Here is an 8,211-nt window from a genome sequence, read left to right as displayed (position 1 = left end):
ATAAATCAGTGATTGTTGTCGTACGCTTTAGTGATTGAAGTCATACGTATTAGTATTTGTATTCATATCATGTTCAAATTTCAGATCAGGTGTTTTTTATTGGAAATTCATTGTTGTTATCAGTGATAATTCAATAATTTTATATTTTGTTAAGATATAATCTCCCCCTATTTCACAGTAATTGTTCAATAGACCCCAAACACTGCTGGAAAATATGGGTATAAGTCCCATATTGGTAAGTCATATTTTTGAGCATTACGACTAAAAGATATGTGAGATATGATGATATTCTCTTAATAATGGAAATTATTATTTTCCATTAGAATTTGGCTCAAATATTATGGCATAAATTAATTTGATTTTGTTTCAGATTAATTGATATGGTGTATGTCTTGATATATTTAATCTGATTCTGTTTCAGATTATTTATGGAATAGAGTAGCTTGCAAGTATTACACCGATTCCATAATTAATGATATTTAATTATGGAAAAGAGTAGCGCACAAGTCTATCTACACCTATATAAACACAAAACTCTCTCTCTCTCTCGGTGATAGTTTCGTACCCATTCAAGCTCGCTGAAGGTGCTCGTTATCCGTAACGCCGTCGCTACCTCGTTTTATCCTGGGAGGCTATCGACTCGCACGCACGGTGAGAGGCGAAATAGCTTTAAGGAGACAGTCTCAACTGGACTCGAGGATCTCTCTTCTGTTTATATCTTTTCTTCCTCCGTTTGATTTTGTTTACTCACGCACACATATGTTTGATTATATGTATTAATCGCAGATTGTATTCATAATCTTAAAGCTATTTATTTTATATACATCTGTGACTGATACATCTGTATCTGCTTGTTTTGTTGAGTAACAGGTCGATGGAGAACCAAACTGTGAACGATTCGATGAACATGACCGTTGATCCCAACGCACAGATCACTGGATCTGATGGGGTTCACCAGCAGCCGATTAACCCTAACGCACGGATCGTACGATCTGATGGGGGTCAAACGCCTGTTGGACATGTGCCTTCGGGACATGTGCCTGTGGGACACACTGTCATTGGACAGTTTAGTGTTCCTCTTGGACAGATTCGGCAGGATTCACTCCTCCAATCATACCTGTGGTGCCTACTGGTGTGCATACACCTGTAGTACAAACGCACGTACCATCTGTTCCACCTGTGGTGCCTGCTGCACCTGTTATGCCAACTGTGCCTGCTGCACATGCTGAAAAACCTGAGAAGTTCAACGGAACGAACTTTAAACGTTGGCAACAAAAGATGCACTTTTATCTGACCACGTTGCATATGGATCGATTCCTTAAGGAAGAACCACCGTTGCTCACTGTTGAGACTAACATGCAGAGTGTGTATGCTGCTGATGCTTGGAAGCACTCCGACTACATCTGTCGGAACTATGTGTTAAATTGTTTGTCTGACTCGTTGTATAACGTATACAGCGCGAAGCCAACAACTAAGGTCTTATGGGAGTCACTCGACCATAAGTATAAAACCGAGGACGTTGGGGCAAAGAAGTGGATTGTTGGCCGCTTTCTTGATTATAAGATGGCAGACTCTAAGACTGTGGTCAGTTAGGTGCAGGAACTGCAGGTGATCATTCATGACATTCATGCTGAGGGAATGGTCATAAGTGAGTCTTTCCAAGTTGCTGCTGTTATTGAAAAGCTTCCACCTGGATGGAAAGATTTTAAGAACTACCTTAAGCACAAGCGAAAGGAGATGTCTATGGAGGATCTTATTGTTAGACTTCGTATTGAAGAAGACAACAGAGGGTCCGAGAAGAAAGTTAATGTTGCCACTGAGAAGGCAAACATGGTGGATCATGCTCAAAGCTCCAAGCCCAAGAAGGCTAATTCTAGTAAAGGGGCAAAGCTGGCACCCAAAGGAGGGATTTCAAAGTCGAAATTTACGGGGAAGTGCTACAACTGTGATAAAGTTGGTCATAGGTCTTCTGACTGCAAGAAGCCCAAGAAGCCCAACAAGAAGAAAGAAGCAAACATGGTAGAGAATATCTTCAAGGATATGGGTGATATAGACCTCTCTGCTACGGTCTCTGAAGTGAACCTGGTCGGTTCTAATCCACGTGAATGGTGGATTGATACTGGTGCTACTAGGCATGTTTGCTCAGACAAGGCGATTTTCTCTAGCCTCAAAGCTTCTGATGCTGGTGAGAAGCTCTACATGGGGAATTCAGCAACTTCTACCATTGAGGGTGAAGGCACGGTGATCCTGAAGATGACCTCTGGGAAGAATCTGACTTTAAAGAATGTACTTTATGTGCCTGATATTCGCAAGAACCTTGTGTCTGGTTCTCTATTGAGTAAGCATGGCTTTCGCATTGTAATAGAGTCAGATAAAGTAATTTTGTCTAAGAGTGGTATGTTTGTAGGCAAGGGTTATTTAACTGATGGGCTTTTTAAGCTCAATGTAATGTCCGTTAAGGACGATAATGAAATGAAGAATTCTTCTGCTTACTTGCTTGAGTCTCCTAATTTATGGCATGCTAGATTAGGACATGTAAATTATGACACTTTACGACGTTTAAGTGCAAAAGAATGCATACCTAAACTTACTATCGATTCAAAACATAAGTGTGAGACTTGTGTTGAGGCAAAATTAAAGAGATCATCATTTAAACGTGTGGAAAGGAACACCAAAGTGCTAGACCTAATACATAGCGATATATGTGATTTAAAATTCGCTCCAACAAGAGGAGGAAACAAGTATTTTGTTACATTCATTGATGATTGTACAAAATACTGCTATGTATATTTGTTGAAAAGCAAAGACGAAGCTATAGATAAATTTAAAATCTATAAGGAAGAAGTTGAGACACAACAGACTGAGAAAATCAAAGCGATATGAAGTGATCGTGGAGGTGAATATGTTGAACCATTTGGAGAATTCTGTTCACAACATGGTATAATCCATGAGGTCACTGCACCATACTCCCCTCAGTCAAATGGTGTGGCTGAAAGGAAGAATCGCACTCTGAAAGAAATGATGAATGCGATGTTGTTAAGCTCTGGGCTTCCACAATCGATGTGGGGAGAAGCCATCTTAAGCACAAATAATATTTTAAATATTACGATACGTAAGAATAAGGATGTAAGTCCTTATGAAATATGGAAGAAAAATAAACCAAGTTACCAACACCTGAAAGTGTGGGGGTGCCTTGCAAAGGTACTAATCCCTACACCGAAGAAGGTGAAGATAGGTCCTAAGACTGTGGATTGTATTTTCAACGGATATCCTCCACATAGTACTGCATATCGGTTTCTTGTTCATGAATCTAAGATTCCTGATATTCAAAAGAATACCATTATGGAATCAAGGAATGCCTAATTCTTTGAGACGATGTTTCCCTATAATCCAGGAAACCAACAACCTACGACGTCTAAACGATCTCATGAGTCTCTAGATGACGATAATGAGAGTGACGAAAGTGAAGACGAAAATGTGGGGATAGTGAGAAGGAGCAAAAGACAACGAACGGAGAAATCCTATGGGTCTGATTTTATGACCTATTTGCTCGAAGAAGGTGACCCAAAAACCTATAAGGAGGTGGTTACCTCACCTGATGGACCTATGTGGAAAGAGGCCATCAAGAATGAAGTTGATTCAATTATGCAAAATCATACTTGGGAATTAGTGGACTTGCCAACTGGTTGCAAACCATTAGGTAGCAAGTGGGTTTTCAAGAAGAAGTTGAAAACTGATGGCACAATTGATATGTATAAGGCCAGACTTGTAATTAAAGGATACAAGCAACAAAAAGGCCTTGATTACTTTGATACATATTCTCATGTAACGAGAATAACATCCATAAGGATGATGTTTGCTATTGCTGCAATGAGTAATCTAACTGTACATCAAATGGATGTGATTACAGCCTTCCTAAATGGGGACATAGATGAGGAAATCTATATGGAACAACCCGAAGGGTTTGTTGTCCCAGGATAAGAAAGGAAAGTTTGTAGATTGGTGATATCATTGTATGGTTTGAAACAAGCGTGTATGAAATGGCATGAAAAAATTGATGAGGTCGTGCTGGCCAATGGCTTCAAAATCAATGAATGTGATAGCTGTGCCTATTACAAGGATAACGAGAATAGCTATGTCAAGGACAATGATAATGGCTATGTCATGATGACGCTATATGTAGATGATCTACTTATTGCCAGAAGCAATGATAAAGTGATCAAATCTACCAAGGACATGTTGAAATCAAGATTCGACATGAAAGACATGGGACTAGCAAATGTAATTCTGGGAATTCAAATTTCTAGAACATCAGAGGGTCTCGCATTAAGTCAACCACATTATATTGACAAGATCCTTGAGAAGTTTCTTAAGGATGACTTTGAGAAAGCTAGGACACCTGTGGATATGACTTTGCACCTATCCAAGAACAAAGGTGTAGTTATTTCCCAATTGGAATACTCGAGGATAATTGGTAGTCTGATGTACCTCATGAGTTGTACAAGACCAGACATTGCATACTCAATTAGCAAGTTGAGTAGGTTTACGAGTAATCCGGGAGCTGATCACTGGAAAGCGATCATAAGGGTACTAAGGTACTTGAGGGGACCTCGAGACTATGGACTGCACTATGGAAGATACCCAGCAGTATTAGAAGGATATACTGACGCAAATTGGATATCTAGCAAGAAAGCACTTAAGTCTACGAGTGGCTATGTGTTTACATTAGCTGGAGCGGCAATATCATGGAAATCCTCAAAATAAACGGTGATAACTCATTCCATAATGGAAGCTGAGTTTGTGGCACTAGATAAATGCGCCGAAGAGGCTGAATATCTACGTCAGTTTCTGGAGGATATTCCAAGATGGCCAAAGCCTGTAACTGCAATAGGGATTCACTGTGATAGTCAATCCGCTATTGGAAGAGCACAAAGCACGATGTATAATAGAAAGTCTCATCATATACGACGACGAAATAGTTCCATTAGACAATTGATCTCAACCGGAATTATCACTGTTGACTATATACCATCAAAAGATAATATCGCGGATCCACTAACCAAAGGGTTATCAAGAGAAGTGGTTGAGAAATCATCGAGAGGGATGGGCCTTAAGCCTATTGCTTAACGGCATCATGGTGGACACCCAACCATTGCTGACTGGAGATCCCAAGAACTTGGTTCAATGGGAAAACTAAATCATGATGACCAATCACTGTGGGGGTAACCCCTGGCCTGTTCCTATGATGAGGAAACAGTGAGACCCGTAAGGTACGAGGTTAAGCTTTGAGCTTTTAATGATCTTTGATGAATACATGGAGCTCAAGAGTGAACGTATGGAATTCAGTTGAGTAAATGCGGGTTACTCTATAAGATAAAGATCACCTATGTGGGAGAGAAGTGGGGTCGCTTCAAAGGAGAATTGCGAGGCACAATTCTTTAGAAACTTCTGCAGAACCAGGACGATGTTCCATGGCCAAAATGGACATACTCATGAGACTTGAACGAGTCAGAAATGATATAGTGATAAGTATATCATCGTTTACACAAACAGTCGAACATTTCAAGGACAAGCACGTCTATTGTCTACCAGTAAAGTCGGTATGCTTACTCGAGCGAAGGTTCAAGGAGCATTCTCTACCTATCGTATGCTATATCTGATCGAAGAAACTATCACCAAGTCGAACTCCGTGTCTGTCTGTCTGTCTGGTGTGTGCTACTAAGATCACCAATCTCACCCATGTGGGGGATTGTTGGAAAATATGGGTATAAGTCCCATATTGGTTAGTCATATTTTTGAGCATTATGACTAAAAGATGTGTGAGATATGATGATATTCTCTTAATATTGGAAATTATTATTTTCCATTAGAATTTGGCTCAAATATTATGGAATAAATTAATTTTATTTTGTTTCAGATTAATTGATATGGTGTATGTCTTGATATATTTAATCTGATTCTGTTTCAGATTATTTATGGAATAGAGTAGCTTACAAGTATTACACCGATTCCATAATTAATGATATTTAATTATGAAAAAGAGTAGCGCACAAGTCTATCTACACCTATATAAACACCTCTAAAGCGTTAGGGTTAGACACACCAAAAAAACATATTCGCCTTTAAACACAAAACTCTCTCTCTCTCTCGGTGATAGTTTCGTACCCGTTCAAGCTCGCTGAAGGTGCTCGTTATCCGTAACGCCGCCGCTACCTCGTTTTATCCTGGGAGGCTATCGACTCGCACATACGGTGAGAGGCGAAATAGCTTTAAGGAGACAGTTTCAACTGGACTCGAGGATCTCTCTTCTGTTTATATCTTTTCTTCCTCCGTTTGATTTCATTTACTCACGCACACATTTGTTTGATTATATGTATTAATCGCAGATTGTATTCAGAAACACCAACACTCTTGTCCTGTATTTTCAACTTTGATCATCTTCATCATTTTCTGTTATACAAGTTATTGCTTTATATAATATAAATAATGATTGAAGGTAGGTGATTATAGAAATCGAAGAATTTAGTGACATATAATGATGGCGGGTGGAGATAGATGGGACATGGTGGTGGGTGGTAGATTGGAGATGGTGGTTGATTAGTTGTAATGGAGAGTAAAGAAGGTGATACGCAAACCGCTTGTGCGTAGGTGTTGTTGGAAGTGGGTTGGGTTTTAAAGTGGTGGGTCATTAGTTAATTAACTTAGTTTCTAGTTTAAATTTTAAGGTTCTTTCTATTTGAACGGCCCCCTATAGATATTATATATATAAATATATTTATAAATAATATATATATACTGAAAAACTAAATATAACATTCAAAGTATATGAGATAGAATAATATGAATAAATCAAAAATAATTGGAAGAGCACAGAAAAGATAAACCTAGAAAAACATAATATCTAAACAACAAGACATGAAAATTGTGGAAGAAATTAGAATGCTACAAATCAATGTAATATATATACATATATAAATATATATATACACGTATATAATATAATTTTATAAAAAATTCTTCTTAAAATGGATACTATAAATTATATTAAATATTCCATAATTGCCTCAAATAAATAACAAATGAGGTAACCTAATTATATATTTTTTTTAAGTAAACATTATAATCTTCAAAATATACCTTCCTCTTAGTCATTTTTAATTAAATTTATTTAAATTAATGTAATATTGAACTTAGTATATTCTTTTTTCTTTATAAATACTATTCAATTTTAACCTATTTAATTTATTAGAATTTAATACATAATTAATTTTCATATAATAAATATAATAAATATGATGTTCTTTTTTTTATTTTGGAAAAAGAATAAGATTATGTTTGCCTATAAATTTGTGGTATGTTTACAAACACACATTGTCTTGTCACATGTGTCATTCTCTTCCGCCTCTCTCCTTCACCAACACACACCCTCCCAAAAACAAAACTCCCTTACACATTTACCCCAATTTTAACACTATTATTCATGTCTGCTAAAAGATCTCACCCTCAAACACACACTCCCTAAAAAAAAACTCTCGTGCACATTCACCCCAATTTCAAAACCATTGTCCATGTCTGCTATAAGATCTCAGGTACAATTTTCACTTTCAACTTTAATTCATCACTTGTTTATTTTTAATTGGAGAAATTTAACAACTCTCATGATGTACATATAATATTTTCACTTTATACATTGTTTCATAACTTGTTATATTTTAATTTGTTCAATTTTATGTATTGACATCTATCATATGATAATTAGAAATTAGAGTAATACATAAATACACAAACATACACACACACATATATATATATATTTCAATGCTGTTAAATAGATATTGAGTTATATATACCATCTATATAATTTTCTATTTAAAATCCCAGTATAAGCTCTTTACATTTTTTTATATAAAATTAGATGTTGAACATACGGACACATAGGTCATGGCACAATTTGTAAAAGAAGAAAATGTGTGTTTAAAAAAAGGAAGAGAAGAACCCCATATAGACCCGTCTGCAAACCAAGGTACAAAAAGTGTATGTGGTAAAACTTACCACCATCATTATCTACCAAGTCATATAGCATCTATTTTACCTGATAATAATTGTGCATGCTCTTTAGGAAAAATCTTTATGAAAAAAGTGGAAAAGTCCACCATCCTTGTACCACCATTCAAATTGGTCCATGATGACCCTCTCTCCAAATGGTTTGAA

This window comes from Apium graveolens, chromosome 11, assembly GCF_009905375.1.
Source record: "Apium graveolens cultivar Ventura chromosome 11, ASM990537v1, whole genome shotgun sequence".
NCBI classification, from domain to species: domain Eukaryota; kingdom Viridiplantae; phylum Streptophyta; class Magnoliopsida; order Apiales; family Apiaceae; genus Apium; species Apium graveolens.
Note: the sequence above shows the minus strand (reverse complement) of the source record.